We start from the raw sequence: 22573 nt of genomic DNA on the forward strand, positions 1-22573 counted from the left end.
TACGACCGTCCCATTTGGCGCGGTTTCAATAGGAGGAGAGTAATTTCTTCAATGCTGTAACACACCGCGATGTGGCGGCTTTGGCCCTAGCCTCGCTCGTAGCATCCATCCATATTAAATTACACCATCTCCCGCTAAAGGGGACCATGAGGCGATGCGAAGCCGAAGCACTTGCACGATCGCGTTCCGTTGGCGTTTGTTGGGCATGCTACCGACCTCGCGTCGCGGAACGCGAAGAGGGACGCTACGCGCGTAGTATCTTCCATCTAGCCTGGCCGGTCATATCCAGCTTTTGTGGACACATCACAGCCAGCGCCCCTGGCGGCCCCGGCGCGAAGCTAGCGCGTTTTCAATGGAACTGGCGAGTTTTTCCCGAATAATTAAGTGTAGAGGGTGAATGTTGAAAAACGCAGACCACAGAGCGCTTCTGGGAACCTAAACGCACGAGAGGACTGCAGCGATTATGTTGCAGTAAGCTTCAATTTTGTTCCCAGAGCAGTTAAAGGTTGTACAATGGGAGTCTATGGAAACGGCGAAAAATGTGGCCCGTTTTTCAAGACAAAAACGGTCACTGTGGTAAAACTAAGCAAGTTATGTTAATGGTCAGGAAATCACATGTAGTCCTGACACTCAGCTTTCGTTTGAAGCCATTCTCAACTTTTCGCAATTGGCGTAACATTGTTCCCTAACGCGTTTTTTGAAACGCGGTCCTTCAAATGCTTGTAGTATATTGATAAACCCTTGCTTATCACAGGCGGCACGGCGTCGTCCGTGGCCGAGTGAGTTAATCGTTCGCTTTCGAAGCGCGACATCACCGCGTCGTCATAGGTTCGATTCCCGGCGTCGGATCAGCTGTATTTTTTTTTTTCAGCCCGTGACTTAGTTTCACACAATCCCTCAAGATGTCGCCGCAAAAACAAAAGAAAATAGTTTTCGTTTCGGTTTCGGTTTTTTGACTGCAATCTTGAGCTGTCGTTTCTCTTTCTTTTTATTTTATGACCTTTTTAGTGTATGTTTAAAAACTCCACGCGTATCAGATCGTTCAGATCTACATTTGTAATTCTTACTTTATCATTTTATAAACGTCCTAAGGAACAGAACGAACGCTCAAGTTATGGTGAACAAAGCTCTTTAAAACTTTCGTACGCGTATTGCGGTGGAAACTTTTTCTCCGTTCTCATGATTTCGTTATGATATTCTGAGGTACCTACAATTCAGCAACGTAAAGGAAACGAAGTAAGCTTAGAAAAACGAGGCGTAGTAATGAAATGACAATGTTAGACGTTTTTGCTGTTGCTTTTTACTTTAGGGCTAAGGCAAGTGTCTGTCGTAATCTTAACGAAGGAAGGGCAATTGTTCGAGGGATTCTTTTCCTTGTTAGACACAACTAATGAAACGAACAGATCATTACGCCAAGCAAGGGATAGGAAACACTATTTAATTTCTTTTTTTTTCAAAGAAATCAAAATCGCTATCTGGATAGGCATCAGCGGACGGCTCGTATACCCTACATGCTGCGCTATCAACGCAAAGAGACTGTGCGAAATCCCCTTTCCTACCTGGAATGGCTGTGTTCTTTTAAAGCACCATTTTGCAGAGTTACGCGAGGCTAGATCTAGGAGAGTTAGCGTCGAGCCTTATTTCATTTGTTGCTATCGCACTCTTTGCATCGCCCTTGCGGTGAAACTGGGATTTTTATCCACCTCTTGTCATATCTATCGTCCTACGTCAAGAGAAAAAGACCAGCATGCCTTCTCCTTTAAAATGACAAAGCACTGTGCGCTGCATCGGATAGGTCCGTGTGGATCAAATTTTTGTGGAAGTCCAGGTACTGGTGCTGCCATTTACAAAACGAAAATCCTGTGATTCAGTCGCTTTTCTCACGCACTCGCAGCCGACCTCAACGTACCGCAGTCATTTTAAACATCTATAAATAAAAATGTGCGCAGCTTGTACTAGTTGCGTAAGGCTGGAACCGTCAACGGAGCTAGTGTTCGATCTAGCTTCTAAGGTTTTGCTAGTAATACCAAGCTTTTGCTAGAGGTGCAACGTTTTTGCTAGTAGTACTAGGATATCGTTAGGCTTGGATGTTCTATTCTTCTCAGGTTTCGGCCGGTTCCCCACACTACGCACTTGTTGCGTGGTTCTGAAGGAGAAATGTCGCGTCACTAGTAGTTACGTGATGGGATTTTAGTCACGTGAGAGAGAAAGTACAACTTTATTAGAGTCCAGTGCAGACTGAGGTTGCCCCGCGCCACCCGGATGTTCCGAAGTTTTTGGCGGAAACATGTCACATCAATAGTTACGTGGCGTTGCGGGATTTTAGTCGCGTGACTAATTACGTGATCTTACTTGATTTTCAGTCACGTGACTAGTTGTTACGTGATTATAGTTACGTAAGGAGATGTTGTGCGATGTTACGTGATTTTAGTCATGCGGCAATTGCAGGCCTGGTGTACAAAAGATTGTAGTCACAGGAAACAACAACCCATCATCGATATCGCATATGTTTCACGATCACGAGAAATTAACTTTCGTTGCTCTAAAGAGCAAGCGAAGCTGCACCCATGCACTTTTTATCACGTTTCAAAGTTCCTTGGTCTTCTACGATATTTCTGGAATTTTTTGCATGCTTCACTTGCTCTATTCTTTTTTCTTTTCTGGTGAAAAGCGTATCTATATGGCTGTAAGCTCGAAAATAGTTGTAAGTTCAGCGCTGTGTGTGTGTTCCAATATCATCCTCGTTTCTTACGGTGTGAAACATCGAATTATGCTCTTCAGTGCATTTTTACAGCGCAAACAGAAAGCAGCCGTTTTCACTTTGCATTCCGTTCCTGCTCTTTGGAATGTAGGGACACTTGCAAGAAGCTTTGCAAGGAGCGTTTGACCGTAAGATCTTGATAATAGCTATCGTATCACGTGCCAGCCGCCGCGCGCTGTGGCTGAATGGGTTGATAGTCCGTGCTGGCTGTTCGCGCGTAATCGCTGGGGCGCGGGTTCGAATCACAATGCGGTTTTTTCTTGCTCACTTTTCTGTCTCTCTCAGAATTGCTTAAGTTTGCCGCGGTGGTACAGCGGTTACGGCGCTCGGCTATTGACCCAAAGGGCACAGGTTTGAGGGGGGCTCCTGCATTTTCGAACGAGGCGAAAATGCTAGAGGCTCGTGTACTTGGTCTTAGATGCACGTTACGAACCTGAACTGGTCGAAATTTCCGCAGCCCTCCTCTACGGCACGACTCAAAGATATTATGGTTCTGGCACGTAAACTCCAGCAATTTTTATTACAAGTGCAATGCTACTGAATATTTAGTTGCTTGTTTTCACGCTGGACCATTTCACCCAAGATATTTGCTGCAGTTTCGGTTTTGCTCCTGTAAATGGAGCAAGTAAACTTCTCATGTTTTATTATACCACGCAACCCATTACTTAATAACTATAAAAAGGAACCCAGATTTTAGTTAACCTCAGCCATAAGAAGGCAATACGCAACGAAACCAAGGCAAGCATGAGGGCAGCCATTTGTAATATAATGAAGCGTTTTGAAGAAGTACTCTACTATTAGTGACAGACGCAGAAACGTAACCAGGAATAGTAGAACCAACGCAAAGCTTGTATTGTCGAATCGTCGCCTTTTTTCTAAGGGAGCAGCGTTCTCTGCTTGTGGAAGTAGTGCCGCTCTTTTGCATTACATTTACTACCCCTCCGAAAAAGAGCCACCCTGGCTAATTACGGACAGCTGCACAGTGACAGCGAAGCTTTATCATGTCCATATGTAGAATCTCATGCCTAGTTATTTGATTACAATAAGTCTCAAGCGACTTGACAACGCATATCAAGTACGAGGTTTGCTAGAGCACACGGTACGGGCCGTGGTACTTCGGAAGAAGCTTCATAGACCGACCGGGGCCACCTAGGAGTCCAGAGCCCAGGCCCGTAGCTAGGGGGTATGCCCCAGGGGCCCGCCTCCCCTCCCAAATGTTTGACGGAGGGTGTGTTTTACTGACAATAATAATGAGAATAGGTATTTTTCTCAGACAGTCAACGCCTTCAGCAAGTGCCCCCTCCCCCCCCCCTCCCCCCCACCATCGCCCTTCGCTTGACTGCCGCAGGCCGGCGGCCACGGCGGCGGGGACTGTTGTGCGCGGAACACACGGCGAAACTGTAGGCAAGCAGACGCGAAAACGCGACAAAGCGCGGCCGCGCGCCGTTGCCATGGCAACGACGGAGAGATCTTCCACCGGCTGCTTTGCTCCTGGCTTGCGTTTCCTTTATCGAATTCTCGGCGCTCGCCACTTTCCTACGAAGAATGCTCATAACGTGCATGCCATTCGTGACCTGGAAGTGCCGGGCGCGCGGCGATAATACAATCGAGAAGCATGCAAGATATCAGGACTATTTTTATGAGGCGAAACGACACCCTTTCAACACGTTCTTTAGTGTACGCTGCTTTCCTGATCGGCATAGGTAATTTCATCGCGAATATCAGCAGATGACACACTGCCTTTGTCGTTGCAGCAACGCCACTTTACGCAATTGAAAGAGTAATCACTAAGAGATAAGTTCAGGCATGGCACATGCATTTCGTCTTTACTGCTGACTTTTCCGGAACAGGTACCCATGTTAGCAGCAATGTACAACAGAGCGAATGAAAACAGCGAGGAAGAAGACTTCAATACTAACAAGCGCTTTTCGCATTACAGTTCTGCTGACCGATTCAATGAGCCACATATTCGATGCTCACTAGATTGCCCTCCTCACTGTGTCCCAATGATGGGTCATCAAGCTATACGAACAGATCAAGCTCGCCTTGCTTGTTCGCCTCAGGTTTACGACTAACGTGTGGCTGCTGCACCATATATGTATATATATATATATATATATATATGGTGCAGCAGCGACACGTTAGTCCGAAACCTCGCGGGCTTTCTTGATTAACTGAAAAAAATGAGCGCGCAATTAGCACGTTGCTGAAGGTAGCGCAGTCACATGCCATTTGAACATGCCTACATACGCCTCATTGACATTTTGACAATTAGGTGAGTACTTGTCGAGTTAGACCTCATTAACTATTCCAGTGTGCTCGGAATAAGGTGCAGTATATAGGTTTGCTTCGCGTAACGCCATTCCTCTTTTTTTAAATCGTGCTGCGTGATAGCTGGGACACCCTGTGTATATATATAATATAATTACGACGACGCTGCTCCTGAGATCACCATGGTCTTTTGTGCCTCTGTGCTCATTAAAGAGCCCCTTTAAAAGTGTATATATATATATATATATATATATATATATATATATATATATATATATATACAGTTTCGACAGAACGTTCCTGGCTATTGGTTTAATTATATGAAAGAAAACTAGTCACAGTGAAAAACATAACATTTATTCTGAGCTTTCGGCCGGGGACCGGCCTTTATCAAAGAATGCATTCGTACATGGCGTACGGGTTTAAGTACAGATTTTGTCAATACATAGATGTAGACACACCATCGTGATTCGTTGGACTATGACATGGGAGGGGCCAGAACAACAACAACAACAGCAAACAAATCCCAGGGAGAGAGCGACACGCATACAAGATGACACACACAGCATTGCACTCTGTGAAGAGTAGAGTATAGGCGGGGTCAGAACATACACAAAATAAATAACAAACAGCGCTCCCATTTGGCGTGGTAAGTGCGTTCGCATCTTTGTCATTTTTTTTTTCTTTTTTTCCCCTCCGCCTCTCGTTCTGAACCACACACGTAGGTTCGTTTCGCTGTTTGTTATTTATTTTGTGTATGTTCTGACCCCGCCTATACTCTACTCTTCACAGAGCACAATGCTGTGTGTGTCATCTTGTATGCGTGTCGCTCTCTCCCTGGGATTTGTTTGCTTTTGTTGTTGTTCTGGCCCCTCCCATGTCATAGTCCAACGAATCACGATTTTGTGTCTACATCAATGTATTGACAAAATCTGTACTTAAACCCGTACGCCATGTACGAATGCATTCTTTGATAAAGGCCGGTCCCCGGCCGAAAGCTCAGAATAAATGTTATGTTTTTCACTGTGACTAGTTTTCTTTCATATATATATATATATATATATATTGGTCATTTCATGCCAAGTGTCCCAGAGGTGGCGCTGGCACATCGCAATAGCATACACATACTGAAAGAAATAATGCACTTTGTACACACTTGTTTGTCTGGGTATACGTGTTGCGCAGACGTCCCTCTAGCACATTGTGCCAACGACGCCATAGGCTGCTCTCGGGCGTCCATACTTCCCATTGGGCCCGCAAGCAAGCTCACATTGTAACGCGAATTCATTACTCGTTGCCCTGACATCAACGGCACATGACTTTCGGCCACTCACGGGCCACTCACATATATCTCGCATCTTGCCGCTGCCTGTGACGAGTGTCAACTGCAAGGGCGACCACGTGCTTTGCGGCGAAGCGCCAACAAAAAGAAATGCAGGACGCGTTCCGAGGGCTAAATTCAAAGATAATTTTCTTCCTTAAAACAAAAAATTATTTGATTAGACTTTCTTCATTACTTAACAATGTAGTCTACTATCAAACGCCGCATGACGAGGATTTTTACTTGCAACAAATCAGTATGAAAAATACGGTCAAACATGCCACAAATCGCATATGTTTTCTAATTTCACAATTGTTTTCGGGAAGATTTGAAGCCTATTTTACCCCTAAACATTTTCGTACTAACGTACACTTTCCTAAAAATCATACAATTTTTAAGATTCGTTAGGGAGAGTTCCAGATAGCTTAAGAAAAAATCACGAACTTTGAAGATTTTCGTAGTTTGTGAAGGTACGTAGCTGGTAGTGAAACACAAAAATTTCGGAATTATTAGGTCAACTAAACAGATCCTCTGGGATAGCGCAAGCGTGGTTTCGAAGCTCAACACACAAAAATAGATGTTATACACATTTTTCTATTAGGCACAGTTTAACAAATACAAGCAAATTTCGAGGGGGCGCCATGATCGTCAAAGTTTTTTTTCGAGCGAAAATGTTTTGCAATACTCTATGTGGCACAGGAAATAGGCACAAATTGTATCAGCAAAATGCGCGATGTGCGAGCGCCACGTCTGGGACACTTGGCATGGAATATATATATATATATATATAAGCTTCTTGACTTAGACTGCATCGACGAGCTCCTATACAAACAGCTGCAAGGAGAGACCGTTTCCATTTGCGTTTAACCTCCATGCCTTTCAGTGCTTGTTGTTCATCCGAAAGGACATGGTGCTGTTTGTTTGAATTCCAGCTTCTCAAAAACTCAGCATTGCCCGTCTTCCTATATGCCAGAGGTATTTGAAAGTTAGATCGAGCGCCTAACACATTTCTTCAACCAAATTTTCCTGTTTTATTGCAAGCAAATAACTACGCTTTTGCACCGTTTTGAATGAACGATTTTCCGCAGATAGGACGTGAAGGTAGGATAGCTGTTGTCTTACGGTCAGTTAGTTGTCAGGCTAGGGCATCTTTTTTTTTTTTCCTACGGCATCGGAAGGTGTTTCGACCCAAGCAAGGCTTGTCGAACTTGCTGTCAATTTATAGTAGCACTCTGGCAGAGAAAAGGTTTTCAATGGCAGGTGTCTGTTGCCCAATGTGTGCATCGATCATTGCGTGTAGGAGCATCCTTGCAGTTATTGTACCGATTTTAAGCATTTTTCACCATCTTCCTCTTTTTGTTCCATCCTTCAATACCATTCCATTATGATTATTTGATAAATAAACAGTGAAATTGAATAATTTGCGCAAGGAAAACTGGTGTACAATTTTCAATATTTCATTTTCCTGCTTAAGCTGGTTTCTGCGATGACGGCGTAGCATTCAAATAAACTTCCCCGTGGAATCAGAGTCATACCACCAGCTCTGCTCCAGATTACGATAGACGCATGTATAATTGCATTCCGGAGCATCTCAAAAAGTTACCTAATGCCATTCGAATGCGGTGTCTCGAAACCCGAATGTCAAACACAGGTGTTCATATATATATTGCAACGGGTATGAGCCGATTAGTGGTCGTATCCCTAAGAGCGCGTTGGTCGGGCGTCGTGTCACCGGGAAAGGAACGTCGGTGCTGTCGCTGCTGATCGACTCGACGGTCTGCAACACCGGACATGGCCGACAGCGAGGACACAGCCGATGCAGGTTCATGAGATCGGTTATGGGCGCTGTAATCGCAACCTAGCTGTTTGGCGTTCACCGATTTGTTGTGTCGTTCGGTTTCTTTGCGGACAATTTGCCGTACAGTTGCCGTAAGGTCAAAGTGGAAACTGTAGCTGTCATCGACGCTTGCAACCATGGCCACGTTAGCTAACCGACCGAACTTTGGCGTGATACGGCGTAGTCTCAAATGTGCGGCAATGTTTGATGACGTTAGCGGCCAAAGCGAGACTGCCCTTGCCGATGAAGTAGTTGTACACATCCTCGGCAACACCTCTCAGTATGTGCCCAACTTTGTCCTCTTCGGACATTTGATAATTCGCCGTCTTGCATAACTTGAGGATCACCTCTATGTACGTATAGTGCAGGTCTTACCTGGTATTTGAGTACGCTGAAGAAATTTCTTTTCGTGGTCGAATCTCCGAAGCACTCTATGATTTCAGAAGCGAAGAGATCTCAGGTCATTAGTGATTATTCGCGGTTATCGAACCACAACAGCGCAGTGTCTGTGAGGAAGAGAGCGACATACTCTAGCTGAGCTGTGGGATTGCAGCTGTTGCATTTGCTCACACGCTTGTAGTGCGTCAGCCATTCCTCCACGTTCTCGCCGGGTTTTCTTGAGAAATGCCATGGCTACATCTGACGCATCCAGTCGCAGGCTGTCCGTGACGGACGAGTCGAAGATGGCTGTGGGTCGCTGTTGCAGGACATCGGGATCTCTGGTAGTGTGGGAGGCAGTCGAACGAGGAGTCGGCTTCGGCGTAGACCTAGCGGTACTTGCTCCGTCGTCTTGGTCGCACTACCCAAGCACTCCCACCAGACAACTGTTACGGTTAAGGTTTAAGTATGGTTATTTACAGGGGAGGTTGATGGTCGGGTAATGATGGCGTCGGTAGACTGCACCAATTCACGTCTGCGTCCTCTCCTTTTGCCCGGCCTATACCCGTTGGAAGATATATATATATATATATATATATATATATATATATATATATATATATATATATATATATATATATATATATATATATATATATATTGTGTGTGTGTGTGTGTTCATAGTGAAATTCGAATGGCGTACACTTTTCTACGTGCACTGCGAAGTTATTTCGTTTCCGCCGGCCTTGTCCAGAGCTTGGATCCAAGATGCTACGCGACAGATATGACCGCGCGGTGATTGTGTTAAGAAGGGTCCCCCGAATTTTACTACTTCTTGCGCAAATATTTTTTCGGCGAGTGGCGAGAAAGACCCGGACAGGCGCAAACATCAACTGAACTTGTTAGCAAGGATATATATATATATATATATATATATATATATATATATATATATATATATATATATATATATATATATATATATATATATATATATATATATATATATATATATATATAAGTGTGTCGAGAAAAGATGATTCTAGGTCCGGGTAAATATACGCAGTGAAGCAGACGCGCGTACGAAGCGATTTATTGACGTTTCGGCCGCGGGTCCGGCCTTCATCAGAGCTGTTGAAGGCCGGACCCGCGGCCTGAACGTCAATAAATCGCTTCGTACGCGCGTCTGTTGCACTGCGTATATATATATATATATATATATATATATATATATATATATATATATATATATATATATATATATATATATATATAGTTTGTGTGTGTGTCTAGAGATAATACCTTGCGGGTAGCACTCACTAAAAAAAAAAAGAAATGATGCCTTTACTATCGTTTCAGCCGTGACACCACCTTCGTCAGAGCCTTGTGAAGCCCGTGCCACAGCGGAAACGTTATTGAATGCATTTTTTCCCGCTTCTAATGTGTGCCACCTAGAAGTTCATTCAATGCAGAAAGCGCCGCGCGCATGCGCCGTTGCTCGACGTGCGTTCACTAGTAGTCGCGAAGGCAACGCCGCCTCTCAACTTCAACTGCTTTTACTCTTTTATAACCACAGAACAAAGCGAGAATGCCTAATAACGTGCGGATTAATAATAAACGCATTTTTTCTTTAGTAAATAGCAGCGCACTGCCTACAGCATTCTGCACATCTCATTCGTGCACTATGAAGGCTTGCCTGTCAGGGAATCTTAAGGGAATCTCCTGGAAAGAAAGGCCTAATATTTCCTTTGGAAGGCCTGCACATCTTCATGGCAACAGCAGGAGCTCCGCTCACAGCTTAATCAATTTTTATATGCTGAGTGAACGAAAGAAGGGGGAATTAAAGGGTTCGCTTTTCTCTGCTGTCTCTTGCGACCCGTTGTTGAGCAAGTCAAATGCATTTTATATTCTACATCACGAGTGATACAGAATAAAGAAGTGGTTTTCAGAGATTGTAGGAATAGTTACTATATTATGTCGCATTAAGAATCATTGCTGTCAGCGCAAAAACGCCAAAATTCGCTTTTCTGCAACTCTTTGTGCTGATCAAAGTGGACGATTGGACCAGTAGATGATTCATGATTGACTTTGTGCTTGATGAAGTGCAAAGTTGAAACAGACTGCGCCTACAGAACATGAAAGGAGTGCTTCAGGAGAGCTGCCAGCCCATTAGAGTAACCTGGTGGTGTAGCTGCGCCAACAGGATTCAAGACAATCACCTGCAGCATATGAGACAGTCGACTGTGGGGAAAAAAAAGAAAGAGAAAGAAAGAAAAAGAAGAAATGCAATATGATAGATAGGTGCCTTTTGTGGGTGGGATAGACGGCAGATCTAGAGGTTATTACACAACACGTTCGGTCATGTGTGTTCTACTACACGTACATTCCTAACAAAATAGCTTACCAAGTTCGCATTTTCCTGAGTACAATATCATCATTCAACGACTGTGTCATTTTTGCACACCCGATTTCACGGCGCCAAGCTGGCCGTGGCAGCCACACTTCGATAAGAACTAATTGAAAACAAATAAAAACTATCTTTAACTTGGTTTTTTAACTCTCATTCCTAGCATCCTCAAACTTATCCAGTTCTAATTTGAGGTAACGCAAGGAGCAAACGAGCAACACCTAAATGGCACACCAAAGGAAATTCGCTTATTATGCAACCACAATATCCTGTTCGTACACAAACATAATGGTTCCCGCTAGCTCAAAAAGAAACTGGGAAAGCAACATGCTGCTCCAATATCCCGCCGGTACGGCCAGCGCAAGAAACTAAACAAACAAACAAATAAAAACACGATTCTCTTGATGCATCGCGGGCGCGTCTATAACGGCCAGACATTCGGCATGGCACGTCTAGAAAAACTGCCAATTCATTGGCAGTCGTCGCCGTCGAGATAACGCCTACACACAGCGCTCTCTTTTCTGAGCGGTGAAGCGACAGTGTCGGGGCGTGTGTACCGTTTCTTTTGATTCTCTTTTATTTAGTGCCGCGTCACTGCATACGTCTTGGCGGGACTTTTGAATTCTTTAAGGTCGATACGCCACGTGGTGTCGTTCACGCGAACTAGGCCGCTGGTGTCCAGAAAAGCTGCATATGTATTCTCACAGGGCGAGCGGGGAACGCGGTCGACAGGCGGGCGAGAGGGGGGCAGCGTAGGAGAGGAGAGAGAAGGGGAGGGTACGCGCATGCGCTCGAGCTCATCACGGCGTTGCGCGGGAGAGAATTTCGGCATTTCTAGCCCGCGTTTCAGAGGAAGAGTGGAAAGGGGGAGGGGAGAGGGGTATGGGAGAGGGGAAGGGGAGAGGGAAAGTGGAGAGGAAAAGTGGAGAGGGGAAGGGGAGAGAGTGAGTGTGGAGAGGGTATGCGCATGCGCAGTAAGGGTGGTCACGCCGCACACCACCACCACCGGATTGAGCTCCGCCTTAAGATACTTCACATCTAAAAAATAGCTCTCCGGCGCTGGGCTAGCTGTCGCACCCACCGCGTTAATTGCTCGCCCTGTCAGAATTAACGGCCAGGCTAGAGGACAGACACGACGTGGGCCGCGTTTCTCTTCGCGTTTTACGACGCTTTGAAGGAGTGTATATTGAGTATCATTGTTTATTAAGCGCTTGTTGATGTCATCTTTGCGCGGAATTCACCATATGCGGTGTCCAGGTATACAGGGTGTCCCAGCTATCACGCAGCACGATTTAAAAAAAGAGGAACGGCGTTACGCAAATCAAACCTACAGCATATTGTTCCTAGTACACTAGAGTAGCCACTGCCATTTTTTTCGTTAATGAGGTTTAATTAATTAGTCATAATTATATTTCTAACTCGACAAGTACTCGCCTAATTGTCAAAATGTCAATGAGGCGTATGTAGGCATGTTCAAATGGCATCTAACTGTGCTACTTTCAACAACGTGCTAATTGCGCGCTCATCTTTTTCCGGCTGATAAAGAAAGCCCGCTAAATATGAAAAATAACACGTGACTACGCTCCCACCCGCAAAGGAAACCAGCGCCCTCAAATAAGCTTACTGCAAACAACCGCTTTGCCTTGCCTGTTGTGAAAGACAGCGTTCCGCATTTTGGCAAGGGTACAGGTCGGGCGCCAGCGATATGCGTGCAATTTCGCTGGGATTCAATCCGTTCGATAGTACGTCGCAATCATCCATATCTCACGGCCGACTATTCTCATTGATAACGCGGCAGGTGTTCTGATTACGGCCTGACTCTGTAAAACCAAGCGGTGCGTTTCTAGGCCGGGGAGTGGCAGATAAGGCGATGCGTTTTTTCCTTTCTGCATTTTTTCCTTGATACTGTCTACCTCATAGGGAGCCTGTTTGAGGGCGCTGGTTCCCGACGCGCGCAACACTCTAGTCACGTGTCACTTTTCATATTTCGCGGGCTTTCTTGATCAAGCGGAAAAAATGAGCGCTCGATTAGCACGTTGTTGAAACTAGCGCAGTTAGATGCCATTTGAACATGCCTACATGCGCCTCATTCACATTTTGACAATTAGGCGAGTACTTGTCGAGTTAGAAGTATAATTATGACTAATTAATTAAACCTCATTAACGAAAAAAATAGCAGTGGCTACTCTAGTGTACTAGGAGCAATATGCTGTAGGTTTGATTGGCGTAACGCCGTCGCTCCTTTTTTTAAATCGTGCTGCGTGATAGCTGGGACACCCTGTATGTGAACAACATCAGCTACAACAAGAGTTAAATCATGATCATGGGCGCTAGTCATCGGGATGGAGATGTGCCACTAGGCGTCAACACGGGTGCGTCCAGCTCGAGCGGTGCTGTACTACCTGCCAAGCCACAATACACATCATACAAGCTCTGATATATCAAAGCACTATAAACAATCAACTACTTCTGTGATGACACGTTTCACTTTCGTGTTATACCAATTCCTATGACGGAGGGATCAGCCACCTTAGCTCTTTCAGTGTGGCCCAACGAAAACACTCAGCACTTATGCACACTCGTCGACCCACCGCAGCTTGTATATAGAGCAGCGGCGATTCTATTCCTTTTAATGAAAGATAATTAATTCCCTGAAATAGTAAGAGGTTTGATCGGTCCAAAAAACGCTTACTGGTTGCCGCCCGTAATTTTGTGTCGTCGATGATTTCAATTTCAGGCCAGACAGAGCAGATAAAAGCACGACAGATTGATCTAACCTTCATCTAGTGATCTAGCCTCCTCTGCAATGCTGGAGCGCAAGGCGCGAAAGCGTCGCATAAGCGGCTTGCACCGTAGATGGCCTACATTGAGTGGTCGTGAGACACGGAGAACAATCCTCACAGCAGAAGCGTAGGACACATTTCGTTGTATAATTACGGGGTTGTTGTGTTCAAGGAAAACTTTGCCTCAGTACTTGGTTTCCCAGTGTGCAGCCGACAGTAACCACTCTCGAAAGTGGGGGGGGGGGGGGGGGGGGGTAGCTCCGCCTACCTAACTTTTCACAAAGGGGGGGGGGGTTGCCCCCCTCCTGTAGCTACGCCTATGAATGTGGCCGAAGGGCTAATTCGACTGTCCGAGCCAGCGCAGCGACAGCGAAACGCAAACGTCGGGAGCTAGACACAGGTCTACAGAACAGGGAAGCGGAGGCGAAACGCCAGCGATGGGAGTTAGGCGCACAGTGCTCGGAGCGGCAAACAGTAGAAAAACCAGTATGTGTATACATATTAACGTGTGTTGTTAAACACACGCGCGCACTCACACAGACACACACACACGCGCGCGCACGGTGTATCTATTGGCCGCGAGATCGAGCGGAGTCGCCGCCTGGCGGCTTCTGGCTGAACCGCGCCTAGTGTGGATTGCGCCATGCGTCGTCTGCTAGCCACGTTGTGTTTGCATGTGCGCGTACGCCATGCAGGTCCTCAAAGGGTGGTTTGTTCCGTTGCGTTAGTGCAGCTTTAACCGCTAGTACGTATGCCTAACACGATGTAAAGAAGCATTTGGCCTTGATCGGCTGCATATGTACTGTAATAAGATCATTGAGTGCACTTGTTGAGAGGGCTGTGTGTCGTCGTCGTACCCTTCGTTCACGAGAGTCATATCAGTGTAGGTGCCACTCTGTGGTCCAAGCGCATTGCAAAGTGCACTTGCCGTTGTCTTAAAGATGAGAAGTATTAAATCTCGTGTGAATATAACCTTTTAGCGGCTCGGTGGTAAAAAGAAAAAGGGCTCTCATGCACTTGCGCGTTTTGGTTAGGTGTATAACTTAGGACTGTCGTTTATAGGTTACGCGACGAGTATTAGTTGTGTACGGTCCTGGTCCCACTGCAGAGAAATATTTCTGTCAAGTCACGTCCGACACTTCGGTACGTAAATTGGCCCCAAAACATAACAGAAAATGGAATGACGGAAATCGCAAAACTGAGTTGCCTTGCGCAATTATAACTTGTGGCGAAATGTATACAAAGACACCCGCGTACTTAGATTAAAATACGCGTTAAAGAGTCTTGATGGTCAAAATTATAAAAAACGGCGCACTTTACATTGATGTCGTAGTAATTTCACGCGAAGCCACATCTTTTTTTCTTTACGTTATCTTAGGCGCTTGTGCTGCGTTGTTATAGTATATTGACGGAAGGTAGCGGACATTATTCGCATGAAAAAACGTACTTTGGTCCCGTGAAATAACCGGGCCGTTGTTCCATTACTGTCGTGCAAGTAATCAATCGAAGAAAGTTCCGTGCTGTACAAAATTTACCTTTGTGTACTGTTACTGGAATAAAAACAAGCGTGTGCGTGTTAGTCTCCATAGCGCTAAAGCGCTGTCCGGCTTTCCTCAGTAAACCCATCAACTGTCCTACATTTGATGGAGAACTGAATAAGAAATGCTGATGAACATTTGAGCACACAGTGCACATACTGCTATTTGAACTCATCGTGCAGGAATATGGGCTTTCTTTTTGTTGGGGGGGGGGGGGTATCCAGATGAACAAGAAGTAAATAGTTAATTCAGTCGCACTACAGCAGTGAGTAGTAGGTGGAACACAGGCTAAACATGTACAAATAAAACAACAAGAAAATGTCATCCATTGCGAAAACGCCGACTGCTGCCGAAGGCGAGCAACCCGTTTGTTGGCAGAATGCGCTTCTCTCAAAAGTAATAGTGACGTTCAGTGCGCTTCGTGCATTAATTCGGGAATGAAGAGCACACATATTACCAGAAAGCTGCAGTCAACGCATTTTGTTTGCCGCAAATCCGGTCAAATCGCTCACAACGAAGCGCTGTTGTGCGCGTTTGTATACGCGCCGACAACCGCCTATCCGCACTAGCGCGGCGACGGTGCTGCCACCTGTAGCCCGATCTCGCGGCGATATATGAACCTACGCTGGAGCTGGATGGATGGATGGATGTATGCTATGAGCGTCCCCTTTATAACGGGGCGGTGACATGTCTGCCACCAGGCCCAAAGAAAAAAAAACTTCCTTGTTTTATGTTGGCCTAATACCTTATCTCCATTGATTAAATCTATGTATTATACCAAAAAATATAAATTCACGGTCCATCTCTCTGCCTCTTGAGGCAGAATGACCCTATTTTTCCCCATTATTTATTTTTGTACTTTATCTCTACTTTTCTGCCACCAATACTCTAACCGTCTCTTACTTATTTCTATCGCGGACTTGTTCAGCTTTCCACTGTTGTCCCTAAAACCCAAGGCTTCCTGTACACTCGTGCCCACACGTATACCTGGGTGAATATCGCCACATTCAGTCAGTACATGTTCCATCGTTTCCTTAGTTCCCCCGCAGCATGTACATTGTTCTTCTTCGTTACTGAATCTCGCTTTATAACTACGCGTTCTAAGGCAGCCCGACCTTGCTTCAAACAGTAAAGCGCTTCCCCTTGAATTATCATAATACCTTTCCCTCCTTATTTCGTTTTTCCCTTTCGGTAGTTACTCAGAGCCGGCTTCTTTTCCATCGCTGTAATCCAATAGGTCCTCTCCGCCTGTCTGACCTTCCGCTTAATGCTCCTTGTTGCCATATCGCCCGCACTGCTAGCCGTATATTTACTGGTGAGCCTCCTAGTTCTTTTTCTCCAATGCGTGTCAACGCTTTTTCTATACAAATACCTGAAAATCTTCTATGCCCATCTACTCTTCTTCATTTTCCTCAGCCTCTCTTCGAATCTCATTTTTCTCTCAGCTTCCCTCACTTCAAAGCCTGTCCATCCCATATCACGCTTTACAGCCTCATTTGTCGTCTTCCCGTGAGCGCCCAACGCGAAGTGGCCCACTGTCCTTTGATTTACATCCATTCCTTATTGTACCTCTGATTTCATGCACACCACTGAGTTCCCAAATGTAAGCCCCGGGACCATCACACCCTTCCACAGCCCTCGAAGCACCTCGTACCTATTGTATCCCCACAACGCTCTGTGCTTCATAATTGCAGCATTCCTCTTTTTCTTTGCTACCGATGCTTTCTCTTGTACCTCCATATATCTATCCCCCTCATTTACCCTTACTCCGAGGTACTTGTACTCGCTTACCCTCGGTATTTTTCGGCCCTGTATAAAGACCGCATGGTCTTCGTGATCATTGAATACCATCAATCCACATTTTGTTGCACTAAATCCTAGTCCTAGAGCCTCACATTCCCTTCCGCATATATCTGCCAGTCGCTGTGTATCATCTTGACTGTCCACAAATAAGACAATATCATCAGCATAAAATAGACTTCGAAGCTTCTGCTCAACCATCGTGCCGACCTGTTTGTGTGACAAATTAAATCCAATGTTGCTACCTTCTAGCGCTTTTTCCATCCTCACCATGTACAGCATGAATAACAGCGGGGACAAAGGACATCCGTGTCTCAGCCCCTTGCTAATTTCAACGCTGTCCTTGCTACTTATTCCTTCCCATTCTATACAAACTGTATTTTCTCGGTATATTTCCCTCAAAAGCTGCTACAGTCGTGACCTATGCCCACTTCTTTCAATACATCCCACAAAATTTCCTGATTAACGTTGTCATACACCCCGGTGATATCTAGATAAGCTACGTATAAGGGCCTGTTTTCTATTTTAAACAGATTATAGTCTAACCGCCTGTCGATTCGAAATCCATTCTGACGTTCTCGCAAAATATCATTTCGTTCTACCCACGCTTCTATTTTTAATTTTACTGCCTGCATCGCCAACCTGTAAAGCACCGATGTAATGGTTAGCGGTCTAAACGAGCGAATGTTATCATTTTCTCCCCTCCCTTTATAAATTAAGTTCATTCAACTTTTTCGCCAACTGTCTGGTATTTCCCTCTCCTGTAAGCACTTTTCTACGGCTTTCAGCAGTGCTTCTTTAGTGTTATGTCCGAGTTCGTTAATGAGGCTGACGGGAACCCCATCTAAACCCGGAGTAGTGCGCTTAGGAATTTTTCCTTCGGCCTTCTTCCAATTGAAATTCTCTAGTACTACATCTTCGTCGGTTGCACTCCTTCGCGTACTTTTACTCACCGGGTGAATCCCCTGGGCGACCTTTTTAAGCGAATCGGCTGTTATCTTTCGGATGTAACCTAGCGCTTCATACCCTTATAATTGATTTCCTCCTTCATCTACCATATGTTGTTGCATTGTGACAGACTTCCTACCCAGCGCTTTTAGGTGGCTCCAAAATATCCTAGGCGCGGCCTTCTTCTTTTCGCGAATCTCTGTCATCCAGCGTTCACTTTCACCCTTAATACTAATTTCTGCACAATAAATTTTTGCTCTAATTATGTTTCCCATATTTGGTTGACTTCGTCTTGTGGCCGCTTCTCCTTTTTTCCTTGTCTGTGCTCCCGTGATGCCTCACGTCCCTTCTCGATCGCCTCCCAGATTTCTTTCTTCCACCAACTTTTTCGCTTTCTCTTTCCTTTCCAACAAATAGTTTTCTTCTCTTTTTCCATTTCTTTCGTGATTACATGTAGCAGTTCACTATACTTCCAGTCTTTGCCTGGTAGTTCGTCTACTTTTTCCTCGACTCTTGCGGCTGTATTTGTTATTTGTTTGTCATTTAGATACAAGCTGCCAAACTTTGACTCTATGTTCTTATTTTCAGTTTTATATCCCATTTGTAATATTATGCGTTTATGATCACTACCCAAGCTGTTAATGCCTTCCTAGTCTATTCTCATCTCTCTAAGTTTGTCATATATTCCTTCTGTCATGAGACAATAATCAATGCTCGATTGCCTGTTTCCGACTTCCCACGTGATCTGCCTTTCACACTTAGGCCCCACGCTATCTCAAGACTATGTTGCTCGCAGAGATCTAGCAATAACTTGCCACTGGTGTCTGAATATCCTTCAAGATCATGAATGTGAGCGTTCATGTCCCCTAGAAGGATTATTTCGGCATCATGTCTAAATTCTTTAATATCGGTGCTTATGCATTTCACTATCTCCAGATTCTTTTCTCTGCAGTTATTCCCCGTCCACAAGTAAGCTACACCTAGCCACGTTTTCTTTCCACCTACTGTGCCCGAAACCCATATGTGCTCTGAACACGTTTGTTTTACTCTATCCCATTTTGTTCTGCTCTGAATTAGCATTCCACCACACCCACCTCTCCTTTCTGATGTGATCCTGTTACATCCTTTCCAAATATAATTGTCAATATGTGGTGGCTCTTCCAAGTCTCAAAGGTTTGTTTCTGTAACCGCATGAACACCTATCTGTTCCTTGTTTAACTGTTCCTCAATCTCTAACCATTTTGCCTTTTTTCTGCCACCCTGCATGTTTATGTAACTAATTGCAACACGCGCCTTCTCCCTTCTGTTACCCCCTGGTTGTTTTCCTCATTACAAGCTACCCTGTGCACCGAAGGGCCCGCGTGCCCCCCAAAAAAGCTACTGCGCGTCCTGCAAGCCGCCAACCCACCTCATGACCAAGCCTCCTATCGAAGTGTATTCGTTCTCTTCGAAAACCACCCCACCTGTGCACCTCTCTGTTTATTTCCACTACCTCGATGTCTTTCTCTCGACAACCTGCTCTTTGTTTGCATCGACAACCGCTCTTTGCAGGTTGCCGTCACGCACCGGTACCTCCGGTATTGTGCATACCACTATCTGCACCTCAGTTTCCGCGGTGTGGACAGTGCCGCCCTGGCGGTAAAAGCGCGCACTACAGCCACCCCGCGGACGAGAGTGGCGCCTGGTTGAGGCGATGCGGGCGCGTATCGCCGAAACAAAACTAAAGGATGCTGGCGGTACTGTTGCGCATTCAAGTGCCACAATACGAAAAAATGAGGGAGGACGCATCCTTCTATGCTTTTCCTTCTAAAACATATGAATAGGAAAGGACGCGGCCTTGCATCCCGGCGGTCGGGCGAGCACAGTATGTTCTACTCTTCAAGCTGCAGTCAACGCATATTGCTTGCCGGAAATCGGGTCAAATCGCTCACAACGAAGTGCTGTTGTGTGCGTTTGTATACGCACCGACAACCGCCTATCCACACTAGCGCGGCGACGGTGCTGCCACCTGTAGCCCGATCTCGCGGCGAATAGTAATGGTACAGGTTTTCGACCTAAAGCACTTCCCTGTGCTGCTAGAGTCGAGACATATTTCTCACAACGGCCTCACAGATGGCAGCGCATTATCTAATGTTTGCTGTTTGCTTGATCAACACCTCCTCTAGAAAGGATGCGTTGGCTTGATATGTTTTCCGCTAGATGGACATAGTTGTCCATTTTTGGAGCTTTTTGAAAGTTCGTGTGTGTTTTTACCTGCGATGGCTGCACTATCCCGGCTTTTTTTTTTTCGAAGCATGGCGTCGCTCAAAAGGCGTAGTTTGATTGCCTCGCCAATGCACCTACAAGTCGCCGAATGGGCTCATTTCCGTTGTGACACCTGCCGAACAAAATGCGTTAAGGAGACTCCTTCCATTACATGGCAGTTATGTAGTGTTTTCTGCCAAGGCAGTTGCAAGTAACATCGTGGCTTTGTGGTCGGACACCTGCTTGCCAAGCAAACGGCCCGAGTTCGATCCTCAATGGGACCGAAGATTTTATTTATTTTATTTGCATCTTTCCCGATTTTTTGGTAACGGACGATTTTTCGCTCACAAGCGACGCAGCGACGCCGACACCGACGGCGGCATTTCTGCGAAACGAGCTCTGTAACGCTATCGCGTTAAAAATTACACGATCTCCCGCTAAAGGGGACCATGAGGCGATGCGAAGCCGGAGCACTTGCACCTTCGTGTTCCGTTGGCGTTCGTTGCGCATGCTACCGACCTCCGTCAGATTGTTATCGAACCAAAGTCGGTCGCACACGTTGCAGTTGTGCCCGAAGCTCCGGTCGAAGAATTCGCGCTGGAACCGGGCGTCGCCACCATCGAAGCCTGGGCGTTGAAGTTGTCTAGCGAGGCGTTCTGCATGGCCGTTGGACTCGCGTCGTCTGTCCGCAGCCAACGCGTTGGCTCGACGCTGATGCTTGGCCTCGACGTCGCGTTGCGTACGGTGGGGTTTGCTTGCCGACGCTGCCGTTGCGTTTCGGCATGTCGAGCCCGCGTTTCATCCGTAGCAGTTTCCTGCCGACGTTGCCGTTTGCGCTGGGCTTCCATAGCCCGGAGCTCGGGGTCCGCTTACCGACATTTACGTTGCGCTTCGGCGCGTGGAGCCTTCCGCTGCTCCATCCGCTGCTCTGCGATCCCGGAAGGCGTTAAGTGGGGAGGGGGAGTGGAGAGGAGGTGTGTGGAGAGGGCTTGCGCATGCGCAGTAAGGGTGGTCACACCGCACACCACCTCTGGATTGAACTCCGCCATAAGCTGCTTCGCATCTAAAACACGGCTGATCCCTGCGTCATAGGAATCGCCATAACACGAAAGTGAAAAGTGTCTTCACAGAAGTAGTGCTTATTGTGCAGCGATATATGAGAGCTCGCACAATGTCTATTGGTGCTACTTTTATGCCAAGGAAGTGCTTATCTTGAAATAAAATCACGTTTTAGTGGTCCGCATCGCGTTAGCGCACTTCAAATCACACGCCTGAAATCCGACTTTCATAAGTCACTGCTGCCGTGCCCAACGTTGCCCGCTTTTACTGCGCGGCGGCCGACACTAGTAGCAGCATGAGCAAAAGTAGCGGGCCCCACAGCAGCAACAACGGCTATCGAAGCCATCGAAGCTTGCCGCAATCGCCGCAATGGATGTGGACGGAGAACTTGACAACGAGATATTGACTCCCGACGCTGGGCTCCAGTTCAGCGACTTGAGCCCCGATGAACGCGGTATGCTGTTGAGGGCTCGTAGTGCCGGCGTCGTTGCATGCGGCATTCTGTCGAACTTTCTGTCAGAGCGATTTTCACGAGCGCGCAAAACACACGCGGCAGTACGCGATCCCGAAACTACCACTGAAACGCGACCGCGTGAGCGAAGCAGGGCGCCGGGCGAAGCGCAGTTCGGCGAAAACTGAACCTTTGAACCACGCGCGCTGTTCCCCATGGCAACGCCACAGAGGTTCTTTTTTCCATGAATCAAACGGAAACGAACAAACAGCATTTTATTACGTCTTTTCATGCACGGAAGATTCTTTTTTTATAGCTGCTAGTTTGATTACTAGTGATTTATTGTAGGCAGACTCTCATACGTCATCGGGAACACTTCGAAAATGTCCCACTCGTGGCGGTCATCATGTGATACATTTAGCTTAATTTCTCGGTAAGTAGGGCACTGCTGTTGATAATATTGCCGTTTTAGAAGTTTGGTGTCCCTTTAATCACTTTCCCGCTCACAGACGGTGGTATCACCCCGCCCCGCTTAGCCCCGCCAACAGAGGGCACCGTACGGGAGAGAATGTGTGAGAGATATAAGGCGCGGTTCTGGAGTGGCGTGCCTGGGTAGCTTTAATGGTAGAGCGCCTGGCGCTTATCGTCGCGGCCAAGAAGTCGTAGGTTCGATTCCCAGCAGCGGAACGTTTTCCTTAGTTTTTTAAATGCGAAGCATTTCTTAGCTAACTTCTGCGACTTTGAGCGCATCTATCTGTCTATCTATCTATCTAGC

The 22573-nt window shown here is 46.2% G+C and overlaps 1 protein-coding gene across 2 annotated transcripts in view; it reads left to right on the forward strand.

The window, feature by feature from the left end:
* Positions 1–22573, forward strand: part of LOC119393126 (uncharacterized) — a 220212-nt gene that overhangs the window by 128608 nt on the left and 69031 nt on the right. Inside the window, exon 1 of one of the 2 annotated variants that reach the window (XR_007416301.1) lies at positions 20802–20811. The exons of the other annotated variant lie outside the window; for it this stretch is intronic. The gene's annotated coding sequence lies outside the window, so the exon portion shown is untranslated. Of the gene's footprint in view, positions 1–20801; positions 20812–22573 lie in introns of those variants that run through there. 2 annotated transcript variants of the gene reach the window in all.

The sequence above is a fragment of the Rhipicephalus sanguineus genome, chromosome 5 (genome assembly GCF_013339695.2).
Source record: "Rhipicephalus sanguineus isolate Rsan-2018 chromosome 5, BIME_Rsan_1.4, whole genome shotgun sequence".
Lineage (NCBI taxonomy): Eukaryota > Metazoa > Arthropoda > Arachnida > Ixodida > Ixodidae > Rhipicephalus > Rhipicephalus sanguineus.